The sequence below is a fragment of the Odocoileus virginianus genome, chromosome 1 (assembly GCF_023699985.2).
Source record: "Odocoileus virginianus isolate 20LAN1187 ecotype Illinois chromosome 1, Ovbor_1.2, whole genome shotgun sequence".
Taxonomy (NCBI): domain Eukaryota; kingdom Metazoa; phylum Chordata; class Mammalia; order Artiodactyla; family Cervidae; genus Odocoileus; species Odocoileus virginianus.
In genome coordinates this window covers 71,486,512-71,513,126 of record NC_069674.1, presented here as the reverse complement: position 1 = coordinate 71,513,126, position 26,615 = coordinate 71,486,512, and the positions used below count along the sequence as shown (strand labels likewise).

General features: G+C 39.2%; 1 long non-coding RNA gene and 1 pseudogene across 2 annotated transcripts; one reads left to right on the top strand and one right to left on the bottom strand.

The window, feature by feature from the left end:
• The first annotated feature begins 317 nt into the window (after positions 1-317).
• Positions 318-26,057, top strand: LOC139035704 (uncharacterized). Of its 2 annotated transcripts, none has more exons than XR_011488419.1 (5): positions 318-595; positions 711-867; positions 1,335-1,390; positions 20,971-21,069; positions 24,252-26,057. It is a non-coding gene; the product is annotated as an uncharacterized lncRNA (long non-coding RNA). The 2 variants fall into 2 exon arrangements; XR_011488417.1 differs by having other exon boundaries at positions 24,241-26,057.
• Positions 26,058-26,061: 4 nt separating this feature from the next.
• LOC139035703 (large ribosomal subunit protein eL33 pseudogene) lies at positions 26,062-26,486 on the bottom strand (annotated as a pseudogene).
• Positions 26,487-26,615: the final 129 nt, after the last annotated feature.

The following is a 26,615-nucleotide window of genomic DNA, read 5'->3' as shown; positions in this document are numbered from 1 at the left end:
TGCTCCGTCGGAGACGCAGCCACCGCCTTAGGAACACGGCTCTCCGATCGCCCTGCCCCCCCCCCAACCCCTTCCCGGTTCCTCCTTCCCTCCCTCCCGACTAGCAACCGCAGCCGCCACTCTCCACGGGCGCGCCCCCGCCGCCACCCAGACGCGCGGCCCCGCGCAGCGGCTAGATCCCCGGGGCTACACCGAGCTGAGCCGCGCCCGCTTGCCACGCCCCCAAGCCCGCCCCGCCGGTCCTAGCCCGGCTAGGAGTGGCTGGAAGGCGCTTCAGCCGTCAGCTGGGAGACTTGACCTCATTTCCGGGGCGTGGTTCCGCCGCAGCAGTTTGCAGGTCTTAGGAGAGGTGGTTGGAGGGAATTCGACTCCGCCGGGCAGACCCTAGTCAGTTGGAGTAGGACTTGAGTTGGAAACTGCCGTCTTACCGCCTTTTTGTGGAAAAAGCACATTTCTAGACTGCGTGCGCGCCGCCGCCAGCTGTGGGCTGGGACTGCAAGTCCCGGCCGGCTAGAGTCCAGGAGTAGGGGCGGGAGAGGGCGGCGGTGGGAAGAGAGGCATGCTGGGAACTGTAGTGTCTTCACGTTCGCAGCAGGTACGTCTTCATCTTAATGTTGACGGCAATTAGATCTTGGCACTTTGGGCAATGGCTACGGCCAAGAGAAACGAAGCTCTTCTTCAGTGAGAGGACTTTTTTGCTTTTTTTGCAGATCAGTCTAAAACCTGGTGAATGAGCGCCTGAGATTCACAATGTGTCCTAATACATACCACACATGTTTGCTGAATTGGAGAGAATTTGTCTTCTTGCCTTTAGATTGGAGCAACTCAGAACTGAATAATAGATTTTTCACCATAGAATGCATCTTTGTAAGTCTTCTAGTAATCAAAGAAGTCTGTCCTAGTCTCATTCACCATTTTACAATGAAAGTGTTTGCTCATTTTCCCCTAGTATATTCTTAGCGGAGCCCAAGCTAGAACTCAGATCCTTTTTATCTCACCCGCACCATGTTACCTCTCACTAAGGAGCGTAAACGTGATAATGTGACTGAAGTGAAAGACCTGATCCGTGAACTTCTGTAGGTCACTTTCTTTTTTTCACTATACCCACAAACAACGCTTTTTCCAGATAAGATTGGTTAGGCAATTCGGTTAAAATAAATATCAGTAGCAAGCCCCGTTTTCCAGATGAATGTTTAGAAGCACCGTGGAATTTAATAATAAACTTGAAGAAAACAGGTGTGAGTAGCAAGATCCAATTTCCTATTTGTTTTAAAGAAAAATATTTCTTTTTAAAATAATACAACTGATACATACCAATCTACTCTTCTTCTCAGAAAGAACCACTTCCAGATGTGTCCTTCCAAATGTCTTCCTGTGCATTTGTATACAGGTATGTGCATATAAAAAGATACAGTTTTGTCTTATATTTAAAAAAAGAGTCCCCTTAGAGGAATAGTTTAATTTCTGAGGTGAGCTTTTCAAACAAGGATCTGGAGTATTTTAATCAGATTATTGAGACTCACTGGATATGAGGAAAGATTAAGATCTGGATTCGCTCATCCACCAGTATAGCTCACTATAGGGTACCCTTTTCCCCTAGAACTAGGCAAGAAATTAGACTGTGAGCAGAGAAATGGGCAGATGATCAGGACTGCCTCTAGTTTTGATATGTCAGAAGAATGTGCAAATCAGATTGATAAAGATTATATGCTGGACAAACTATATCAGTCTAGTGACAGTGGGGTGGAAAGTGTTAACTTGTTTGAGTTATCCAGCCCTATTTTGGCTGATGGTTTTGCTGGGGCTTTTTTGTTTTTGTTTTTAATTTTTCTTATTACAAGTTTCTCTCTCTCTCTCGCAACACGAGTGTCTCCAGATCTCAGCAGCTACCTTTGGCATCTCATGTAGGTTAGGGAAAGCTAAAGTACCCTTATGGATTTCAGGTCTTTCTGGCCGTGTATGAGTAAGTTGTGAGGTAATAAGGGGAGAGAATGGAATGAACACTTTTGGGAGGCAATACATGACACAACAAAAGCTGAAACTAAGATCATAGCACTGCAATTACAGAGACTCAGAAGGAGGTGAGAGAGAATGAAAGAACTCACAGAACTCAGTGACTGATTTAGTGGGCAAAAAAGAAGGTGAAATTTTAAAATAACTAAAATTACCAGATTAGAAGAGATCAGAAAGTTTGACAGAACACGAGGCTGTGCATGGTATGGACAAATAGAGACTTTTGCACAGATGGTGTGAGAAACTGGCACACCATCTTTGGAAGCAGTTTGCCCTTGTGTGTGTGTGTGTGTGTGTGTGTGTGTGTGTGTTAGTTGCTCATTGGTCTCTTTGCAGCCCCATACCCCATTAACTGTAGCCTGTGAGACACCTCTGTCCATGGAATTCTCCAGGCAAGAATACTGGAATAGGTTGCCATTCCTTTCTTCAGGGGATCTTCCCAACCCAGGGGTCAAACCCAGGTCTTTCATCTTGCAGGCAGATTCTTTCCCATCTGAACAACCAGAGATGCCCAATTTGGCCACGTGTGTGAGTGTGTTAGTCACTCACTCATGTCCTACTCTTTGCAACCCCTTGGACTGTAGCCCACCAGGCGGCTCTGTCCATGGGATTCTCCAAGCAAGAATGCTGGAGTGGGTTGCCGTTTACTTCTCCAGGGGATCTTTACAACTCAAGGATCAAACCCATAAATGTGTCAAAATGAAAATGTCATGCATACTTTGACTAAAAAATTTATTAATAATATTTAGAGCTGTGTACAAGCATATGTACTTTATACAGGCTTATTTGTAATGGCAAGAGTGAAAACAGTGTACCTGCCTATCAAAAGGGCACTGGTTTTAAAAAAATGGCATATTTAAGTTCTATGAAGCCATTAAAAAATGAAAAAAATAGTCTGTGTTGAGGTCAAATAGGTTTCAGAATCTGCTTATTAAGTGAGAAAAGCTTGGCACACATTGTGTTCATGTTATTCTATTTATGTAAAATTGAATTTGGATAAAATATGAATAAAATGCTTGAACATGCATAGAATTTTTCTGAAATATACTTCAAAAACTGTTAGCTGTGATTGCCTCTAGGAGGACCTTGAAAATCTTTGGTAGAAAGGATACAACTTCCAATGAGCATACTCTGTTATATTCTGAGTATTTTAGGATGTGTGTGCATTACTTTTCAAACAAAGTTAAATCTATTTAATTAAAAAATGTTTAGACTTTCAGTCTAGGCAGTAGGAAGAATGGCAATATCTTTAATAGAAACACACAAAAAAGGAGGAAGCACATCTTGTCTGGGTGATGTTTTAAAATGGCACAGGCTGTTTCAGAATATCCACCTACTTATACCACAGTTCCTAAGGAATGTGACTGCTCTACCCATTCACAGCCAAGGATTTGGGTGCTTGACCCAGGTTAACCAACCCATGTTGACTGGCCAGCAGCCTTGACCTGATGTAGGAATGTGATCTGGGAGTGTCAGTTCTCACTGTTAAGAACTGGAACTTAAAACCTAGAGAGAGTAAGTCATTAAGCTCAAGGGCAGAAGCTGAATGCCCTGGGGTAGAATTAGGGATTTGACAAACCCTGTGAGAAGAGTAGGAAGTGTGGAGAATCCGGTTAGTCAAGAAAGGAGCATTAAGTAAGCATACAGAAATAGGTAAAGATGTCACCTTACACGCATGTGGCCATGGGAGAGATGGGGAGAATCTCTGGGACAACTTTATTTCCTTGTACTTTCTAAGGCAGGTTCTGTTAACATTTATTCCAGTGGTCAATTCTGCTTTTCCTGAAAAACAGTAGGGCAGTAATAAAGATCATGGGCTCTGAAATGAGAGAGATGAAGATTCAAAAACCCATTACATTTCTTAACTCAGGGAAAATCACTTAACCTTGACTTTAAGCCTTAGTTTCATCTTCTAGAAATGCTAGCTGGTGCTGTCTTAACACGATGTGTTTCAGAATTAGTGTACTACACCTTATACTTACTTATAGAAAACACAAAATAAGAACTGGTTAAACAAAGAGGGGAACAACAGAGGGTGAGATGATTGGAGGGCATCACCGACTGGATGGATATAAGTTTGAGTAAGCTCTGGGAGTTGGCGATGGACAGGGAAGCCTGGCGTGCTGCAGTTCGTGAGGTCGCAAAGAGTTTGAACACAACTGAGCGACTGAACTGAACTGAAAGAAAGATTTAATGATTTCCAGATCTTTTACTTTTTTGCCCCAACCTCTCTTCTTTGGTTCTTCCCCTACTCAATAGTAACCTTCACTGTGGGTGAATATGTGAGGGGTGAGAAGAAAGCCAAATAATGTTTTAAAAGATCTTCCTTAGTACTTTTGTGAAGATTTTAGTGGGAGTTTTAAACTAATAATCTGAAAGAGAGTTCAGGATTATATATCTTTCATATTCATAGTGTTCCTTCCCCTCCTAGCTCAGGTGGAAGTAATGCTTTATATCTATATAGAAATTTAAACTTTGTTGTATTGTTACATCTATTCTCATAAAAACTGCCCTTGTTACAGCTTTCATAGTTGTAGCTCTATGTGAGTTCTGGTTTTTTTCTATTACCTGCAAAGTTATTTGGCATCTCTGATTCATTAATAGATGAAAAACTGAATAAAACATGGGAGTGAACCTGAGTAGCTCATGTGAAAAATAAATGTCAGGTACATGACCAGAAGCCACAGGTCCTGAGTTTCCAGCTTGTTGCATAAAACACTGAGTCACAGTGCTTTTATACCTGGTATAAGTGAAACTACACATAAAGAATCAAACCCATTCCTAGGAGTCTCCTAAAGTAGCACTTCTCATATTAAACCTTTCATTTCATGCTCCAGTTCTCGGTCTTCTCCCTGCTCTCAAACTTAAGGACTGGTAGCTGATAAGTTATGGGAGCATGGATAAGAAAGGAGAGAGGGAAATTCTTCTCTGCTTTATTTCCGGTATTCTTTACTCCCCCATCCCTAGACTTAGTTATAGCAACAAAGCTCTTTACATCTTCTTTTTTCCTTTTTGATTGAACTGGGTCTTCACTGCTGCATGCAGCCTTTCTCTAGTCGTCACCGCAGGAGCTGCCCTCTAGTTGAGGTGTGCGGATTTCTCACTGTGGCGGCTTCTCTTGGTGCAGAGCGTGGGCTTAGGTGCACTGCAGTTGTCGTGGCGCACAGTTTAGTTGCTCTGCCGCATGTGGGCTATTCCCAGACCAGCGATCAAATCCATGTTCCCTGCATCGGTGAGCGGATTCTCAACCATTGGCCCACCAGGGAAGTCCTGTGTTCACCATTTTTTAATGTGTGAGTTTATTATTGAAATAAGAAATTCAGTTTATAGGGAACTGGATGCAAAAGGAGCATATCTTCTTTAGTCTATAGTAGAATAAGACTTTTAGAAGAAAGGCATATAAAAATGGAAAGAAATTTGGAAAGGACGAAATTTTTAAATAAAATACATTTCTAAAGTTATATGTCAAGAGGTTGTTTTTTTTTAATCCTGTACTCCTTGTTTATTCTCATAACTCTGCCCTAAAGTAAGCAAGCTGGATAATATCATCTCTATCCTTATTTATACATTAGAATACTAGTAAGGATGCCTAAGCTTAAAGAAATGAAATGATTTGCCGAAAATCATATAGATGGCAGAAATGAAATCAAAACCCCGATGATTCTCAACTCTCTTGAAGCTTCAGTGTTACACAACAAAGGCTGAATAGGATAACAATAAATGCTAACTACAGTTCAGTTCAGTTCAGTCCCTCAGTCGTGTCCGACTCTTTGCGACCCCATGAATCGCAGCACGCCAGGCCTCCCTGTCCATCACAAACTCCCGGAGTTTACTCAAACTCATGTCCATCGAGTCGGTGATGCCATCCAGGCCTCTCATCCTCTGTCGTCCCCTTCTCCTCCTGCCCCCAATCCCTCCCAGCATCAGGGTCTTTTCCAATGAGTCAGCTCTTCACATGAGGTGGCTAAAGTACTGGAGTTTCAGCTTCAGCATCAGTCCTTCCAATGAACACCCAGGACTGATCTCCTTTAGGATGAACTGGTTGGATTTCCTTGCAGTCCAAGGGACTCTCAAGAGTCTTCTCCAACACCAGAGTTCAAAAGCATTGATTTTTCAGCGCTCAGCTTTCTTCACAGTCCAACTCTTACATTCATACCTGACCACTGGAAAAACCACAGCCTTGACCAGACGGACCTTTGTTGTCAAAGTAATATCTCTGCTTTTTAATATGCTGTCTAGGTTGGTCATAACTTTCCTTCTAAGGAGTAAGCATCTTTTAATTTCATGGCTGCAGTTACCATCTGCAGTGGTTTTGGAGCCCCCCAAAATAAAGTCTGCCACTGTTTTCTACTGTCTCCCCATCTATTTCCCATGAGGTGATGGGACCAGATGCCATGATCTTAGTTTTCTGAATGTTGAGTTTTAAGCCAACTTTTTCACTCTCCTCTTTCACTTTCATCAAGAGGCTTTTTAGTTCCTCTTCACTTTCTGCCATAAGATTGGTGTCATCTGCATATCTGAGATTATTGATATTTCTCCTGGCAATCTTGATTCCAGCTTGTGCTGCTTCCAGACCAGTGTTTCTCATGATGTACTCTGCATATAAGTTGAATAAGCAGGGTGACAATATACAGCCTTGAGGTACTCCTTTTCCTATTTGGAACCAGTCTGATCCTTTCACATGATGACTTTTAGTTCCTGTATTCAGGAATGGGTTGTTAACAAGGACTGTAACATGACTGCACCGTGTATAAAATCCATCCAGTATATTGGTTGGACTCAGGTTCAACTGTCAGCAAAAAGCCACAAAATAAAACAGGCAAAAAAATCCCTTTTATTCAGTGACTGCTGTTATTTTAAATTAAAGATAAACTGTGGACAGAAACAGAGAAATACTGTATTATTTCACTTATATATGGAATCTAAAACAAATTCATAGAAAAAGAGTTCATACTTGTGGTTACCAGAGGCAGAGGTGTGGGGAGGGGAGACTAGAGAAAGTATTCAAACTATACAAACTTCTAGTTATAAATAAGTACTAGAGATATGATATGCAATATGATGACTATAGTTAACACTTTGATGATATACAGGAAAATTGTAGAAAGAAGAGTAAATCCTAAGAGTTCTCATCACAAGGAGAAAAACTATTTTCTTCTTTATTTTTATTGTATTTATGAGATGATGGATGTTAGCTAAACCTTGTGGCAATCATTTCCCAATATATATAAATCAGACTATCATGCTGTACACCTTAAACCTACACAGTGATTCATGTCAACTATTTCTCAATAAAACTAGAAAAAGTAAATAGTGGTTCCACTTATATATGAGGTATCTAAAATTGTCAAATTCATAGAAACATAAACTAGAATGGTGGTTACCTGAGTCTAGGAGTAGGCGGAAGGGCAGTTGTTTATTGGGTTTAAGTTTTGATTTGCAAGATTTTAGCAACAATGTAAATATACCTAATATCACTGAACTGTCCACTTTAAAGTGTTTTACTGTCTCCTGAAGGGAAGAGACACTTAATATATACTTAGTGCCCTGATCTTTATGTCTGTTGGCACCAGTTGGGTGTCTGCTGTCTGGGATGTCTCTTCATTGCCTGGCTCTGATAGCCAGGAAGCTTGCATTTCTGGGTCCCATGGCACTGTGGCATTTCTTTGGCAAGTTATACCCCCAAGGCACTGAACAGAGCGTAGACTGAGACACACCCCCAGTGTTTCTGTGAAGGAGGCCTCTTTGTTTATTTTGGATTTCCAGTCTTCAGGTTTGGCCACACGTCGTGGCGTGTAGATCTGCCCTCAAGGAACATGGGCCTTGCCCTGCCTGCCGTCTCCCCGTGCCTTGCTCCAGGTGACCAGTGTCATCCAGCAAAGACTTCATGCACTGGTCTGGAGCCCTGGTATCTGCAAGTGCCCCCTAGGGACCCCTTCAGATCATCTGGTTATGGTGGCCAGTGGGACTTACACTTGTGGTCCTACAGGACTGTACACATTTGCATACATTTAAAAACTGATACTTGAATGTCTGACTTCCAAACAGCCTGAATCGAGGTGCTGAGATCTTCCAATTTGGGACACTGGAAGATCTTGTCACATACTTAACAACTGGGACCTATTAGAAATATAAGAAGTCTGCTTGGTCAAGCACAAAGATTTGAGAGATAGTCAAGAGGAAATGAAACAGCAAATTTCATCTCCTACTTGAGGCCACACCTTCAAGACTGGGAGAGATGGTTTCATCTGCTATTAGAAACCAACACACAGAGTCACGCAAAATGAAGAAACAGAGGAATATGTTCCAAATGAAAGAAAAAGATGAACCCTCAGGAAAATAAAACATTAATGAAGTGGAGATAAGTAGTTTTTATGATAAAGAGTTGAAATTAATGGTCATAAAGGTGCTCTCTGATCTGGGGAGAACACAGTGAAAATGTAACAGATGGCAAATGTAAGAAAGTACCAAAAAAGGTCACAGAGCAAAGAATCCAATGACTGACCTGAAAAATACACTAGCTGGGTTTAAGAGCAGACTAGATGAAGCAGGAAAAAAGATCAGTCAACTCAAAGATAGAGCAGTGAAACTCACCCAATCAGAGAAGCACAGTGAATATAGCTTAAGGAACTAATGGTACATCAAACAGACTAGCGTTTGTATCATTGAGCTCCCAAAGGAGAAGAGAGAAAGGGGCAGAAATCTTATCTGAAGAAATAATGGCTAAATACTTCTCTAACCTGAGGAAGGAAACAGACATTTAGATCCAGAAATCCCAGTGTTCCAAATGAGGGGAAATCAAGAGACCCACATACCAAGACATGCTATACTTTAAATGTCAAAAATAAAGACTTGCTGCTGCTGCTAAGTCGCTTCAGCTGTGTCCGACTCTGTGCGACCCCATAGACTGCAGCCCACCAGGCTCCCCCGTCCCTGGAATTCTCCAGGCAAGAACACTTGAGTGGTTTGCCATTTCCTTCTCCAAAAAATAAAGGTTAGAGAATCTTAAAAATAGCAAGAGAAAACTAACTTGCTACACACAAGGAAACCCCCATAAGACGTCCCAGAGTTTCCAACAAAAACTTTGCAGGCTCTAAAGGAATAGCACAATATATTCAAAGTGCTGAAAGAAAAATACTTCTAATCAAGAATATTATACATAGCAGCAGAGCTCACTCAGAAGTGAAGGAGAGAGAAGGCGTTTTCCACATGTGCAAAAGCTAGAGTTCATCACCATTAAACTGGTCTTAAAATAAATACCAGTGGAAATTCTTTGAGCTAAAAAGAAAGGGTGCTAATTAATAACAAGAGCACATGAAAATAAATCTCACTGGAAAGGCAAATATATAGTAAAGATAGTGAATTAATCACTTATAAAGCTAGTGTGAAGGTTAAAAGACAAAAGTAGTAAAAAAAATTAGTTACAAGGGACACACAAGAGAAAAAGATGTAAAAGGGGACATCAAAAACATTAAAATGTGGTGGGAGAAGTAATAACAACAAGCTTTACAGTTGGATCAAACTTAAGTTATTTTTACTTAGAATGTTATAGATTCAAGTTGTTATATATAAGCTTCATGGTAACCACAAAGCAAAAATCTTGAGTAAATACAGAAAAGATAAACAGAAATGAATTTAAACATACCATTAAAGAAATTTAACCACAGTCAAAGAGAGCAGGAGAAGAATAAATGCACAGAAAGGAACTACAAAAACAGTCAGAAAATAATTTACAAATGGCACTAAACACATCTTTCAATAATTACTTTGAAAATGGACTAAATGCTCCAATCAAAAGACTGAATGGCTGAATGGATATATTTTTTTAAAGATCCATCTATATATTCTACAAAAGACTTGCTTTAAATGTTGAGAATCACACAGACTGAAAGTGAAGGTATATTTTCCATGCAAATGAAAGCCAAAAGTAAGGTGAAATAGCTATGCTTATATCAGACAAAATAGAATTTAAAACAAAGAATGTGATAAGAGACAAAGAAAGACATTACATAATGATAAAGGGTCAATCCAACAGAAAGATAAAACATTTTATAAATATTTATGCACCAAGCATAGGTCACCTAAATTTTGGAAGCAAATATTAGCATAGCTAAAGGGAGAAATATATAGTACAATAATAGTAGGGGACTTTAGTATCCCACTTACATCAATGGATAAATCTTTGAGACAAAACATCAATAAATAAACACCTTGGCCTTGAACAGCATATTAGACCAGATAGACTTAACAGGTGTTTACATATGATCTGTATTCCATCCAAAAGCAACAGAATACATTCTTCTCAAGTGTATGTGGAATACTTTCTAATATCAATCATATATTAGGGCGCAAAGCAAGTCTTGATACATTTAAGAGGATTGAAATCATATCAAACATCTTCTCCAACCACAATGGTATGAAAGTGAAAGTGTTAGTTGCTCAGTCATATGCAACTCTTTGCAACCTCATGCACTATAGCCCACCAGGCTTCTTTGTGGCATTTCCTAGGGAAGTATACTGGAGTGGGTTCCCATTCCCTTCTCCAGGGGATCTCGAACCCAGGTCTTCTGCATTGTATGCAATTCTTTACCATTTGATCTACCAGGGAAGCCCTTGAAACTAGAATAAATAACATGAAGAAAACTGGAAGATTTGCAAAAATGTGGAGATTAAACAACATGCTACTGAACAACCAAAGGGTCAAAGAAGAAATAAAAAAATACATAAAAATATACCTTGAGACAAATGAAAATGGAAAAGGAATATGCCAAAATTTATAGGATGCAGCAAGAGTAGTTCTAAAATGGCAGTTCAAAGCAATAAATGCCTTTCTCAAGAATTTAGAAAAGTCTTAAACAATCTAACTTTATTTTTTTTTCTTTTTAATTGTGGCTTATTATAGCATATTCAATATAGTTCCCAGTGCTATACAGTAGGACCTTATTATTCATCCATTCTATATGTAATAGTTTGCATCTGCTAATCCCAAACTCCCATCCATCCTTACACCACTCCCCCATCCCATTGGCAACCATAAATTTGTTCTTTATATCTATGAGCCTCTTTCTGTTTCATAGTGAAAGTGAAAGTTGCTCAGTCGTGTCTGACTCCTTGCGACCCCATGGCAATACAGTCCTGGAATTCTGCAGGCCAGTATACTGAAGTGGATAGCCTTTGCCTCCTCTAGAGGATCTTCCTAACCCAGGAATTGAACCCAGGTCTCCCGCATTGCAGGCAGATTCTCTACCAGTTGAGCCACAAGAGAAGCCCAAGACTACTTGAGTGGGTAGCCTATTCCTTCTCCAGGGGATCTTCCTGACCCAGGAATTGAACCAGGGACTCCTGCATTGCAGGAGGATTCTTTACCAACTGAGCTATGAGGGAAGCCCTGCCCTTCTGAAATCTAAAATATGACACAAATGAACTTGTGTCATATTTTAGATTTCAGATATAAGTAATATGGTAGTTGTCAAACAACATAATCTGCACTTCAAGGAATTAGAAAAAGAAGAATGAAAAAAGCTCAAAGTTAGTAGAAGGAAGGAAATACAATTAGAGCAGGAGTAAATTAAAATGATGCTAAAAAGACACTAGAAAGAGATGGGAGGGAGGTTCAAAAGGAAAGGGATATATGTATAGCTATGGCTGGTGCTGATTCATGTTGAGGTTTAATAGAAAACAACAAAATTCTGTAGCGTGATTATCCTTTAATTAAGAAATAAATAAAAAAATAGAAAAGATCAATGAAATGAAGAGCTGGTTATTTGAAAAGATAAGCAAAATTGAGAAATCCTTAGAGACTTGCCAAGAAAAAAAAAAGACTCAAAATCAGAAATGAAAGAGGAGGTAATATGATCAATATCACAGAAACAGAGTGGATTATCAGTTCAGTTCAGTTCAGTCGTGTCCAACTCTTTGCAACCTCATAGACTACAGCACGACAGGCCTCCCTGTCCATCACCAACTTCCAGAGTTTACCCAAACTCATGTCCATCTAGTCAGTGATGCCATCCAACCATCTCATCCTCTGTCGTCCCCCTCTCCTCCCGCCTTCACTCTTTCCCAGCATCAGAGTCTTTTTCAAATGAGTCACCTCTTCACATAGGGCAGCCAGAGTATTGGAGTTTCAGCTACAACATTAGTCCTTCCAATGAACACCCAGGACTGATCTCCTCTGGGATGGACTGGCTGGATCTCCTTGCAGTCCAAGGGACTCTCAAGAGTCTTCTCCAACATTACTGTTCAAAAGCATCAGTTTTTCGGCGCTCAACTTTCTTTATAGTCCAACTCTCACATCCCTACATGGAAAACCATAGCCTTGACTAGACGGACCTTTGTTGGCAAAGTAATGTCTCTCCTTTTTCATATGCTCTCTAGGTTGGTCGTAACTTTCCTTCCAAGGAGTAAGCATCTTTTAATTTCATGGCTGTAATCACCATCTGCAGTGATTTTGAAGCTCAAAAAAATAAAGTCTGACACTCTTTCCACTGTTTCCCCATCTATTTCCCATGAAGTGATGGGACCAGATGCCATGATCTTAGTTTTCTGAATGTTGAGCTTTAAGCCAACTTTTTCACTCTCCTCTTTCACTTTCATCAAGAGGCTCTTTAGTTCTACTTCACTTTCTGCCAAAGGGTGGTGTCATCTGCATATCTGAGATTATTGATATTCCTCCCTGCAATCTTGATTCCAGCTTGTGCTTCATCCAGGCCAGCATTACCAATGATGTACTCTGCATATAAGTCAAATAAGCAGGGTGACAGTATGCAGCCTTGATGTACTCCTTTCCTGATTTGGAACCAGTCTGTTGTTCCACGTCCAGTTCTAACTGTTGCTTCCTGACCTGCATACAGGTTTCTCAAGAGGCAGGTCAGGTGGTCTGGTATTCCCATCTCTTGAAGAATTTTCCACAGTTGGTTGTGATCCACACAGTCAGAGGCTTTGGCGTAGTCAATGAAGCAGAAATAGATGTTTTTCTGGAAGTCTCTTGCTTTTTCAATGATCCAGTAGATGTTGGCAATTTGATCTCTGGTTCCTCTGCCTTTTCTAAATCCATCTTGAACATCAGAAGTTCACAGTTCACATACTGTTGAAGCCTGGCTTGGAGAATTTTGAGGATTAGTTTGCTAGCGTATGAGATGAGTGCAGTTGTGTGGTAGTTTGTGCCTCCTTTGGCATTGCCTTTCTTTGGGATTGGAATGAAAACTGACCTTTTCCAGTCCTGTGGCTACTGCTAAATTTTCCAAATGTGCTGGCATATTGAGTGCAGCACTTTCACAGCATCATCTTTCAGGATTTGAAATAGCTCAACTGGAATTCCATCACCTCCATTAGCTTTGTGTGTAGTGATGCTTCCTAAGGCCCACTTGACTTTGCACTCCAGGTTGTCTGGCTCTAGGTGAGTGATCACACCTTTGTAATTATCTGGGTCGTGAAGATCTTTTTTGCACAGTTCTTCTATGTATTCTTGCCACCTCTTCTTAATATCTTCTGCTTCTGTTAGGCCCATATTATTTCTGTCCTTTATTGTGCCCATCTTTGCATCAAATATTCCCTTGGTATCTCTAATTTTCTTGAAGAGATCTCTAGTCTTTCCCATTCTATTGTTTTCCTCTATTTCTTTGCATAGATCATAAAAGTGAAAAAGTGAAAGTGTTAGTTGCTCAGTTGTGTCTGACTCTTTGCAGCACTGCCAAGCTCCTCTGTCCATGGGATTCTTCAGTCAAGAAGTGGAGTGGGTTGCCATTCCCTTCCCCGGAAGCCTACACACACACACACACAAGTGGAATCACACAGTATTTGTCTTTGTGACTGATTTGTATATAATACAGCACATTTTCTTTATTCATTCATCTAAGGTCTGGGCTGTTTCTACCTTTGGCCACTGTGAGTGGTGCTGCTGTGAACATGTGTGTACATGTATGTAGAGCAATATTGCTAGGTCATATGGTACTTCTGTGTTCAACTTTCTGAGGAACCACTAACCTATTTTCTACAGTGGCTGCACCATTTTGTATTCTCACCAGCAATGTACAAGGGTTCCAATTTCTCCTTATCCTTGCCAACACTTGCTATTTTCCTTAAAAATATTTTTTTCTTTTGCTAATTTCTAGTTATCTTAGTGGGTTTGAAGTGGTACCTTGTGGTTTTGATTTGCATTTTCCAAAGATCATCGATGTTGAGCATCTTTTCTTATGCTTTTTGATTATTCATATATCTTCTTTGAAAGCATGTCTGTTCATGTCTTTTGTTCACTTTTTAGTTATATTCTTTGTCTTTTTACTGTTGAGTGATAGCAGTTCTTTCTGCCTTATAGTTACTAGACCCCTATCAGATATATATGAGTTGCAGATATTTTTTCCCATCCCATGGGTTGTCTTTTTCTTTGGGTTTTAAAACACTAAAACACTGCTCTCTGCTACTTCCATCCTATCTCTTTTTCAATTTTGAATACCTAATATATTGTTAATCACTGTTTTAGGTACTAGCAGTAAAAATACAACTATTGTTTACTCTCTTCACACACTTTTTTTTTTTCTTCACTGTCTGTTGTTTTTCTTTTAATGCCTTAGTGTGAGCATTTTCTGGAGTTATGTTACTTTCTCTGTGGAGGCTTCCTGCCCCTTTTTTTGTCCCCGATAAAGTGTATTTAACCTTTAGGGCCCAGTCTAAACATCAGTCCTCTGGGAAGATTCTGTGATTTCATCAGGAATAATCAATCACTCCTTCTTTGATCCTATAGCACTTTATGCATTTAAAACAATATTCTAGTCTTTACATTGTTTCATAACTGTTTGTTTATATCTCTGGGATGTGAGCTCTTTAACATAGAGATCTTATCCTTATAATTAATAAATTTCTCCCAAGCTCCAGTAGAAGTCGGACACATAGAGGTTATTCAACAAATATTGACTAAATTATCAGACCCTGATTTTTTAAAACTTTTCATTATGAAAAATTTTAAATTTATTAAAAAATAAAGACAATAGTGAGATGAATCACTGTTACTTATCTGTCAGCTTTGACAATTATCAGCCTGTGACCAGTCTCATCTCGTCTACTTCCATTCCATTCCCTCTCTCCAGTGAATTATTTTGAAGCAAACCTCAGAAATCATTTCAGTCAAAAATGCTTTTCTGATATTTTTAAAGGAAATGTTTAAATATTAAATATAAAACTTTAGTGTACATGGAGTCAGCTAACTAGAACCCTCAATTAACTGTCCCCCAATTTTAACAGAACAAGACAGATGAGAAATTATCTGTGATCTCAAAGCTTATATAATTTGATTTAGTAGGTTCTAATCTTGTAACAAATCCAGCATAACCTTCTAAATTTCTATACTTAGAAAAGCTCTCAGATTTCACTAAGCTTAATGGTATTACAAGACCTAAATTATCACAGAAATAGCCAAGGTAAAGTATTTCACTTAGGCAAGAAATATACTTTTTTATGGTAAAGTTAAAAAAATTTTTTTGTTAAATCTCATTCCATCAGAAACATGTTTCATTACATTTAGATATAAAATGATAAAGCTGGAGGCACAGAAATTTTTTTAAATTACATTGCATAATGAAGTGTGGAGTGTTATATGAGTATGGTTAAGAATATTGAAAATTACTACCCTTTACTTTTTTTAATTTAAGGAACATCTTTTGAGCTCTTTCTATTTCCTGCATTACCTTTGGGGGTCTGTTGGAAACTTGTGAAGGTTTTTTCTGATACATCTAATGATTTACCACTTTGCTAAGCTACTGTCCTCTCTTGCTTGCCTTTTATGATAGTCTTCTAACTGGTCTTTCTGCATCAGCCCTTGCCTGTCTGCCTCAAAGGTCATAACAGTCCTTTATAAAATATGTCAGATTCTATCACTACTCAGCTCAAAACCTCCTAGTTACTTCCTATCCCACTAAGAGACAGCAGGCTATATTCTCAGTGTATGTGGTATTGCTCACTAGGGTGTGTTTTGGAAATTTGTGCAAACCTTTTGGGATGTACCTTGATTGAGTGGCATTTAGTGTGTTTGAGCCTGCTAGTCCATCCTACAGCTTCCCTTAAAAAATCATTTGTTATACTCTATGATTTTTAAATCAATTTTAGAGGTAAATTTATGTAAAATAAAATGGGCCATTTTAACTGTGCAGTTTGGTCAGTTTTGACACATGTATACACCTTTGTAGCCACCACAACAAAGTATAAAGCATTCTCATCATCGTAAAAAGTCCCCTTGTGTGTCTTCTGCATGACTTTTGAATGTCCTTTGGACATTCTTGAAGGTGAAAAACCTGTTTATAATGATCTGAACCTAGACCTAACTCCATTTATATAAACATACAAAATGTTTTTGTATGGTTTTAAAGTACATTTGATTTTCCAGAAATGCAACCATCATATAATTTGAGGGAAGATGACACTCTAGAGAGTTCAGAATTTTACCAGAGGTTTGTCATTTAGAAAGGCATTTTAAAGATTGAATCAGCATCACCATTGGTGACTTTTGAGGCTTAAAGAAAACACACCTTTATCATTCTGCATTTGTAGGTGTCACATTTACAGTGGTTAGAAAGGTGGCATTTTTATCTTTTACAGTGTTTATGTCTAAACATTTACCTATTGAAATAGATTAATTTTGTTATAACTTACTTCCATTTATTTCTCATTTGTATTACAGGTTCAGTATTGTATTAGTTCTTTTGAAGTTAGGTGTGTAGATAAGTTTTATCATCAGTGAGGTTACTTTCAGGACATAAGGGAAGAATATACAACATTTGTTATAAAAAGAGAGCACTGGACCTTCAGATTAGGGGACTGTCCTATATATTCCAATCCTGCCTCTTTCCTCCCCTAGATTACCTCTCTTTGAGTCTGCTATTTACTCTTCTCCTCCCTGCCCTTTTACTCTAGTACAGTGTAGGCCACTGACTTCCTGGCTGTTCCATGAAATTTCCAGGCATGTCTGGATGTGTGTCCTCATTTGCTGTTGCTTCCTCTGCTGGAATGCCTTGCTACCACATATCCATATGGCCCGCTCCCTCCCTTTCTTCAGCTCTTTACTTAAATAACACTTTCTCGGTGAGGCTTTCCCTGGCCGCTGTATTTTAAATTGCACCTCTACCACTCAGCACTCCTCATGACTCTTCCCTGATTTATTTCTCTTACAGACTTATTACTCTCTGGACAAACTTTGTATTTTGCTCTTTTTTTTTTTTTTGGTTAACTGTTGACCTGCCCTATGCCCTCCCCACCCCCCACCCCCCACCCCCCAACACACTCTAAAATCTAAATTTCATGAGGACAGCTGCAAAATGTGGATTGGTTCAAAGTGGGGGGAAAAATCATCCAGTTCCCCAGCCAATTGAAATTTGGTTTTGATATGCTACAGAGTCAGCCCTGGGCTCCCTGTATCTTCCAACCTGGTGTATTGTACTAGCTTCCCCAACCTTTAGTCTTATTTATAAAGGCAGCAGTATCCCTAAAGTTTAGAACAGTGCCCAGTTCACAGTAGGTACTCAATAAATATTTATCAAATGAATGACTGTCTTTAGATTTCCAAAAGAGGTGTTTTTGTGTGATCTTATCTAAGAATTTGGAGCCTTAGATACCTTTAGTTTTACATTAATGTGGCTTTCTGGAGAGTAATATAAAGTGTATTACCTGGAGATGTGCCATTTGTGTTCTCCTTATGTTGTAAAAGTTTGGTTGGTTCATAATTCGTTCTCTAAAGGTCCTATGGTACTTTTTTCCTCATTAAGAAGATTGATGGCTATAACCTAGTGTTATTTATAAACTATACCCATAAGGCACATTGATGTGTGTCCTACATATGGTGTAATTAATCTGAATCATAAATTACTTACCAATCATTTGCCTCCAGGTGTCAGAGGCAATATATGGTATCTTTCTTAAGAATAATATTGGGAAAACATTGTTAATACAAACATACTTCATTAATTTGAGCTTCTACTATTTTAGAAATTGAATTAATTTTCTTGAACTGAGCTAAAAATTTTAATCTTTGAATAATCTCCAGATAAAAGCAAATCAGTGGTTTAAAGAGAATTATAGGCGGATGATCAACCTGTTTAAGAGAACAGCCTACCTATAGATAATCATTTGACATAATCATTTGTTTATTCATTCAGGCCACTATTTATTAAGCAGCTATATGCAGCAAGCGTGGGTCTGGAAATATAAGGGCAAATGAGGCAGACTCCCAGTCTAATACAAGCAAGCACTGACACAAGGATAGACACAATAAAGGGTTGTGGTCATCAGTAGAGCAGTCTTACAGGGGACAGAAAGGAACAGATGTGGGCCTGCAGTGGTCATGTCTGCCTGCAGAATTGAGAATTCGATGGAAAAGTCTTCAAAAAGAAGTTCATGGTTGAACAGAATCTCTGGAGTTACAAATGTGGCTGTGTGGGTTGAATGATGAGATGAAGATATTGTAGGCACAAACAGCAGCAGGATGTAGAGGACGGAAATTATCCACCTGGTTAGCAGAACTGTTTGAAAGTATTGGAGTATAGAGTGCTGTGGGAGCGCGATGAGTTAAGACTGGAGTGGTGGGTAGAGATCAGGGATGAATGGCCTGGTACCATGTACTAGGGGAATTTGAACTTTATCCTGTGGGCCATGGAGAACCAGTGAAGTCCTTCAAGAGGATCATTGCATCACTTTACTTCACTGGAGTTTGGGAATTCATTAGACAAATGGAATGGGAGGTATTTCAACTGTTAACAGCAGTCCAGATGAGCATTGTTTGAGATCCCATAGTTAAGAATGTAGCAATTAAGATAAAGAGGGAGACAGATTGGAGAAATGCTAGAATCTGTAGGACTGGCTGATGGTTTTGGTGGAGGTATGGAGGGGAGAAAGGACTTAGCACAAGTCATAATCTCAGATGCCTCAAGAGCCAAACAGTTGATAAAAATGAATCAAAGAAACCTCAGCACCCATTGTGGCTGTTATGAATACTAGCTGAAATGAGAGCTTACCTGAGTCTAAATGGGACATCTACTCTTCAGTTTTAGCCCATTGCTCTGTGTAAGTGGAGCCTGATGTTTCATCTTCTGATTTTTAAAGAGAATCCTAAATCTTTATTTTTCTGTGACATCTCCCAAATCTTATATGTTGGCTCAAAGTTTTTTGTTTTTTTAAGTTCTGTCTGAACCAAAATAAACAACTTCAGTAAATAAGCAGCTAGGTTGCAGCCTCTGTCCTAAGATGATGCCTTTTTTTTTTTTTTAATGATTAGAAGTACAATGCTGTTCACTAAAATAGGAAGTAGAGGGAGAGAAGCAGATTGGGGAGATGATATGGAGAAGACTAATGAGATTTTGAACATGTTGAGTTTGAGGTACATCAATTAACAGCAAGCTACAAATGCAGGCCTGGAACACAAGTGAAAGTCAACTGGAAAATAAAGACCTGGGGGTTATTAGTAAATGAATGGGAGGTGAAATTAGTAGCCAGTTTGCTTTAAACAACATTTCAAGAAACCTTTGTTTTTCTGTTCTTGCTCACTGGCAACAATTGTTAGGTATACCTCTCCTGGCCCATTTAGGAACCCTCCATAGTACCTGACACAGTCAAGGGCTTCAGAAAAATTCACTTTCTGACAAAAACAAGGATTTTTCTTGAGGATAGTTTCTGTAACACTACCCTTATTCCTATGTCTGTTTGCCTTTTGTGTTTCTAAGCAAGATCTTTCTGTCAATGATGGAACCAGAAGAACTGACTTGTGATAGTCTCTCTGAAGGCAAAAGTCAAATATCTCCAAATGCTGCTGGTTTTTTTTTTTTTTTTTTAATATTACAGATTGTAAGACCTTAGAAAATAGAGATTCTTCTTTCTTTCATAGTTCCTCATTAGCAACTAATTTTCTTCTGTGAATACTTAGAAATGAGAATTGAGTGACATTATTCAGAGTTTGAATGCCATGTGAAGATGAACTCATTTCCCAAGGTGATGATATTAGTCACTTGCTCATATTACATGTAGGATTTGAGTTACTTGCAGCTCCATCAGCCTTCAAGTAGGTGTAACATGTGTCCTCATTTCAGGACCTAGGCTGAAGGAGCATTGCTTTTGGGGGATGGCAGGTAAAGATGGCTGGTGGAAACTCACTGTCTTTTAAAGCTTCTGCTCAGATATTATGTATATCATATCTGTTCACATTCCATTGGCTAAACCTGACATCTGTGGGTGGGGATACATAATCCTCTTGGGAATAATCGCCACTGGTCTACAGTAGTAGGCAAGTGTATTATCTGTGCTGGGGTGTGATGAGATGATGAAAAGATAGGAAGTACCATAATTGAGATCTTACTCTTCTGATGGGATAGGAAAAGTGCTTATAAATAATTCGATATCTGTGTGGGAGAGTAAAGGATTTATTTTTATTAACGTTGTGAATGAAAGAGCCAGATTCCAGGTACTATTAAAAAAAAAAAAAAAAACGAAAAGGTCCAGATTCCAGTGAAGTGAGTCTACAGTCAGATCACATGCTGGGTGCTGATGACAGCCACCAAAGTGGAGTTAAGTCAAAGCGATACTGACACTACAGCGGCAGGAGCGATGCCTTCCTGGCACTCAGTTCTCCGCGGCCCCTCTGAGTTTAGACTCTGTATATCGTGGCAAACACAGACTTTTATGGACTGTGACCACCTGGAGGGCCTCTGCCCCAGCTATGGGAGCAGCTGCCATCTCCCAGCCCCAGCAGGTGTTGCCATGTGGGGACACTACGGACACTGTTGCCGCCTTCTATATTTGAAATCTCACTATTTTTCAGTGTTGGCTCAAATTTAAAAGAAACACACTGTGGGCCAACAAAGTATTCCTGTGGGTTAAATCAATCTTAGTTTGTGACTGCTTATCTAGAGGAGTGGATTGATTTCATATCCTTCAGATAATCTCCCATGAACACGCTTCTCTCAACATATGTATTTGTTCTAGTTGTTTTACAGTTCGGAGGTATGATTGACTTCCTTTTGCAAGAATGGAGTTGCTTAAATGACATGTATTCCTGAATAAAAGGCCAAAAAGGAAGAGAAGGTAATTTCATCCCTCTCGATTTTTTTTTTCTCTTCTCGATTTTTATGCGATGATCAAATTATCAGCAGAATATTAATTTTAGAGCTGGCTTTTTTCCATGGTATACTTGGAACCAACCCAGGAGAGGCCTGACTTACTACTGCACAGAGGCTGAAAATGATCTGGTAGCAGCATCTGGAGGGTACTTCCTTCTCATTTCTGTTCTTTTTTTTTTTTCTCATTTCTATTCTTGTATTTGTTCTTTCCACCACTGGCATTGGTGCTTGATGTTCTCCTCATATATAGCCAATTCAGAGTTCATAGATGATGGTGACTAGAAGAAGGTTTTACCCCTAATTTTATTAGAACCAAAGAGTAATATTGAAATGGCTGTATTTGGATGTGTGGGTGTCCCAGTTGTTTTATAGTGGCTTCCGCAGCTAAGCCCTTCTGTTGCATGAATAAGGCTAATTCACAGAGAAGAAATACTCTGCCACAGTGACTTCATTGGGGTCTTCTCAAGGACAAGTACAAGATTTCCATAACCCCTGGACTGACAAGATTCATATTTCAAGATGACTTCAAATATTCAGCTAATCAAAGGGGATAAAAACTTTAGAAACCACACCCAGAAATATGTCAGACTTGTTTCTTTTCTGACTATAAATCCAGAGAACAATTGAGATTCTTTAAATTTAAATATAAAGCCCTATGGTTTATAGAATTAAAGGAATTTTTCAGAGTATTAGGAGTGCATAGCATTGTACCGATAGCATTGTTGTCTAGTTGCTAAATCACGTCCAATTCTTTTGCCACCCCATGACCCCATAGCCCACCAGGCTTTTTGTCCACTGGATTTCTCAGGCAAGAATACTGGAGTAGGTTGCCATTTCCTCCAGGGCATCTTCCCAAACCAGGGATTGAACCTGCATCTCCTGCATTGCAGGTGGATTCTTTACCACTGAGCCACTTGGAAAGCCCATACTAACAGTGTACATATTTCTATTTGGAGCAGTTTGACATAGTTAGAGGTAACAACCACATATACTTGCCACTACAGTTTGTTAATAGATTATGTCTAAATAAACGCATATTCATAGCATTTGCCTCTTGTGATCGAGTATTGTTTAGAAAGAGATGAATTTAATCTTTCATATTATATACTCAAATGCATTAGCTTTAATTACACTAATGGTTTAAATTAAGAAAAAAGTTTTATTAAGTTTGACAATATAAAGTTATTTATCTGTACTCTTTAAAAATATTTGAATTTGAATTAGCATATAATAAAGTACAGAGGCACTTAAAAATGAGAAAGAACAAAAGCTAGTTTATGAATGAGTTTGTGGGAGTGGAAACAATGGGTAGAGATGGTGAATAATTTACAACTGAAACCTAAAAAATGACAAGATATTAAAACCGAGTAGAAAACTTAACTCAGGATTTCTTGGTAAAAGGGGAAATGTAAGTTACATAGTCTTACTGACCACTAAATTCAAATATATCAGTTGCTCAGAAGAAACAAATACTGCTTAACACATTGAACTCAAAGGAAAATTTACCTCACAGATCTTATTATGAAGGACACTGTACAAACAAAAATGTCACCAAATTGCAACTTAATGAAAGATGCCACAATATTCTTTTCATGGTCATTTCAACATAGGCTTTTGGCAGAAGTCCAGAGATACAATGTTCAATAGATTTCTATGAAAGCTGAAGAAATGGACATTAATTTTGTAATTTGGAGGTGATGGTAACACAAATGAGAATAGATTGAATAATTGCTTTTCCCTTTGAAGTGTCCACTTAGCAAAAAATGAAAGAAATATTGAGGACAACATATTGTAAAACAGACCTCCTGAGATCTTTTTGTTTTCATTAATTCTAAAAGTATTTATTGATGTCAAAATGTATATACTTGTTCTGCATGTGACCTAAAAATGTTCATGAAGATCATATCTTTAAATGATCCTTAAGTATTTATATATGATTTATATATCCACTTATTCTAAGGATTTTCACCTATGCTGAGGTGAGGATATACAATTAAAAAGAAAAAACTCAATAAAATAGTTCATGGGTCTAATTTGGACAAAATATTTTAAATTGTTAATAAGACAAATAGTTCAAATAATGAGCAAAGGATTTTTAAAAATCCAGAAAAATTCGAGATTCTCATAAATTTTATTTGTCTCTTTGACCTAGTCATTTGTATTTCTGTTACCTAAGTGTTTCAGGTCATGTTCATATGCATTTATTTTGAGCCTTGACTTTGAGAACACAGATAACTAATGCATGTGCCAGGTGATTTTGATCATAATGAGTGATAAAAGATGAAAGAGAAAATGTGGTGATACAAACACTATATCAAACTCCAAAGCATAAAGCCTAATAGTTTTCTCACCCTCTGCCCTTTTTTCTCAAGGGAAATTGTGTGTGACATTAGTTTGAAATGGGTAAGGAAACTCTCCAAAGGTTGCAGAATGGATGGGATTAACTTTATTAAGGCTCTCCTATGAGAGACATTGTGAGGTTTTATGTTGTGTTTCTTTTACAGGTATTACATGTCTTCAACTCCTGTCCATAGCATCTTGTACACGGGTTAAGTAATTTGACCAAGAAAGTGTACCGAGTGAGGGTTGTAATGATGGCAGTAAAACAAGGAAGCTGGTTCCACGTGGGGTTAGGTAACCTGCTCTAAGTCCCACACTGAGGAGAGGGCAGAGCTGGGGTCTGACTCCTAGTATACAAGCAGCAATATCAGCCTAGAGAGACCATAGAAACAGGTACTTTTAAAATGGAAAGAGACTTCATAGATCATCTAGTTATTTCATTGTCCTTTAGCACACCCATTTTACACACAAGGAAAGAGAGATACAATAACATTTATGGTCTTTCAGATGGAAATAAGGTGTGAAATTATTGAAAGTGACAGTGAAAATCGCTCAGTCATGTTCGACTCTTTGTGAACCACAGTCCATGGAATTCCCCAGGCCAAAATACTGGAATGAATAGCCTTTCCCTTCTCCAGCAGGTCTTCCTGACCAGGAATCGAACCAGGGCTCCTGCATTGCAGGTGGATTGTTTACCAAATGAGCCATCAGGGAAGCATGAAATTATTGGATCAATTTAATTCTTTGCCTAGTACATAACTTATTGTTTCTGTTTTAATTATTAAGTCATGTCCAGCTCTTTTTCAGGCTCCTGGACTGTAGCCCAGCTGGCTCCTCTGTCCATGGGATTTTCCAGGCCAGACTACTGGAGTGGGTTGCCGTTTCCCTCTCCAGGGGATCTTCCTGAACTGGGGTTTGAACCTGCGTCTCCTACATTGGCAAGAGGATTCTTTATCACTGATCCACCAGGGAAGCCACTCGTATTTTAATAAGTAAAGAAGAGGACAATGTGGTAATAATTATTAACTTTTTTGTGAAGAGAAAGATGTTGTTGGCAGTAAGACAAGCAGAGTGAACTGAATGAATAAAATCTAGGTGCCTGAACTTTCCTGAGGTCCCCACCCAGACCTTCCCCCACTTCTCCCACTGTTTTCCTGTCAAGTGCTTATAAGCTGGTTTAGGACAACATAGGAGTTTAGAGAAATTGTAAGAGCATATTTTCATGTCTGAAGTTCACCCAAATCAATTAGCCTGCCCTTTACCAATTCCTGGCTTCTCTGGTGGCTCAGTGGTAAAAGAATCTGCCTGTCAATGCAGAAGATGCAGGAGACACAGGTTTGATTCCTGAGTCAGGAAGATCCCCTGGAGGAGGAAATAGCAACCCATTCCAGTATTCTTGCCTGGGAAATCCTATGGACAGAGGAGCCTGGTGGGTTACAATCCATGGAGTCACAAAGAATTGGACACGACTAAGGACATGCACAGCATAGTCACCAATTTCTAGAAGTATTTCTTAAACTTAGGAGAGGCGGCCTATTTAAAAAAATTAGTGGTTCTGAAAACCTGAACTCTAAGGTTCTCCGGATAAAATGTTTTTGTAATGTGGTAACTGTCTATTTTTGCTTTGGATAGAAATAACTACTTTACTCATCACATTTAATTTTTTTTTTTCTTACCAGACTGCAGCAGGTTTAATAGTGGCCCCAAGGGTATGCCAAGTTGCAACCCCCAGAACCTACAAAGAGGACCTTATTTGCAAAAGCAATCTTTGTACATGTGATTGTGCGTTTTGAGATGAGATCGCTCTGGATTAGGGTGGGCCCATGTTTGTGCTCAGCTGCTCAATTGTGTCGAATCTTTGCAACCCGGTGGGCTGTAGCCTGCCAGGCTCCTCTGTCCATAGAGTTTTCCAGGCAACAATACTGGAGTGGGTTGCCTTTTCCTACTCCAACATTTAATTTTTTTAAAAAAACAACTACTCCTTTGCCTCTTATTTGGAGCAATACTAGTCCTCCCTCAGTGTGGCTAGTCATGTCCAGCTGGGGTGTGTGGTCCACAGAGGTTTTACCCATTAAGAGAACTTGGAGACTGCAAGCTCTCTCTCTCTCTCTCTGAGTAGCTGGTTCCAGTGTTTATTCATCCTTGTAATTAGGGCATCTTTACATCTGCTATGCATGACTCCTGCATTTTCTCTGGCTCTGCTTGCTGTGCTGACTGGGACAAGCTGGACAGAAATCCCCTTCCCAGGGAACCTTCCCAAATGCAGGCAGATGATGCCCAGTGCAGTGGTTGTTGCCATGTGAGATGCAGAACAAATTGTGATGTGCCCATCATACCCTCTAAGTCACAGCAATCCTGCTCTAATGCTCAGCTCAAACTGCTCACCCTGGTAAGTCTCAGTACCCCAAAATTATCGTATCTTCTCCTTCCTTTCCCCCATCAAAACAGCTACTTGTTAAATATTGAGTGCAACAAAATAATTATCTGATGAAATGTTTTTCATTTGGTAAGATTGAAGGAAAAGACTATTTTCTTCAGCAGCCATTTGCTTTTTAAAGTAAGCACCTATTGATTAAAGAATAAAATGCTTATTGCTATTTTTTTTTAACAAAAGCACAACAGGACAAATCCACACTTTTATTTATTTTCAAGAAGTTTAAATCCTCGAACGGTACAGCATCACACAGATTCTGTGTCCAATGGCCTCAGCAGGAAGATTACTTCGGAGTTTGGCATGAACCATGCCACTGTTTCCATGAGCTCGAGTTATCTTTCCCCAGATTACTCTGGTTTTGTTAGGTTTTCCACCAGGAGTTACTGTGTTGTTCTTTGCTTTGTACACGTAAGCACATCTCTTGCCTAGATGGAATTCAGTTTTATCTCAAGCATATACACCTTCAATTTTCAGGAGAGCAGTGTGTTCCCTAAACCCCGTTTATAGCCAGCAAAAATGGTCTTGGACCACAGCCTTCCAGACATGCTTGTCGTTTTAGAAGTCCCGTTCCCAGCAGGCCTCCACAGGGTCCAAGATGGCTGAAAGAGAGCTGCTTATTGCTATTAATTATTAGAACTTTAAGCTAATGTTACTTCCTTTCAGGCTTGTGCAGTTTAGAAATAATAATGAAGTGTTTAGGGGAGGGAGGTGGGAGGGGGGTTCAGGATGGGGAACAC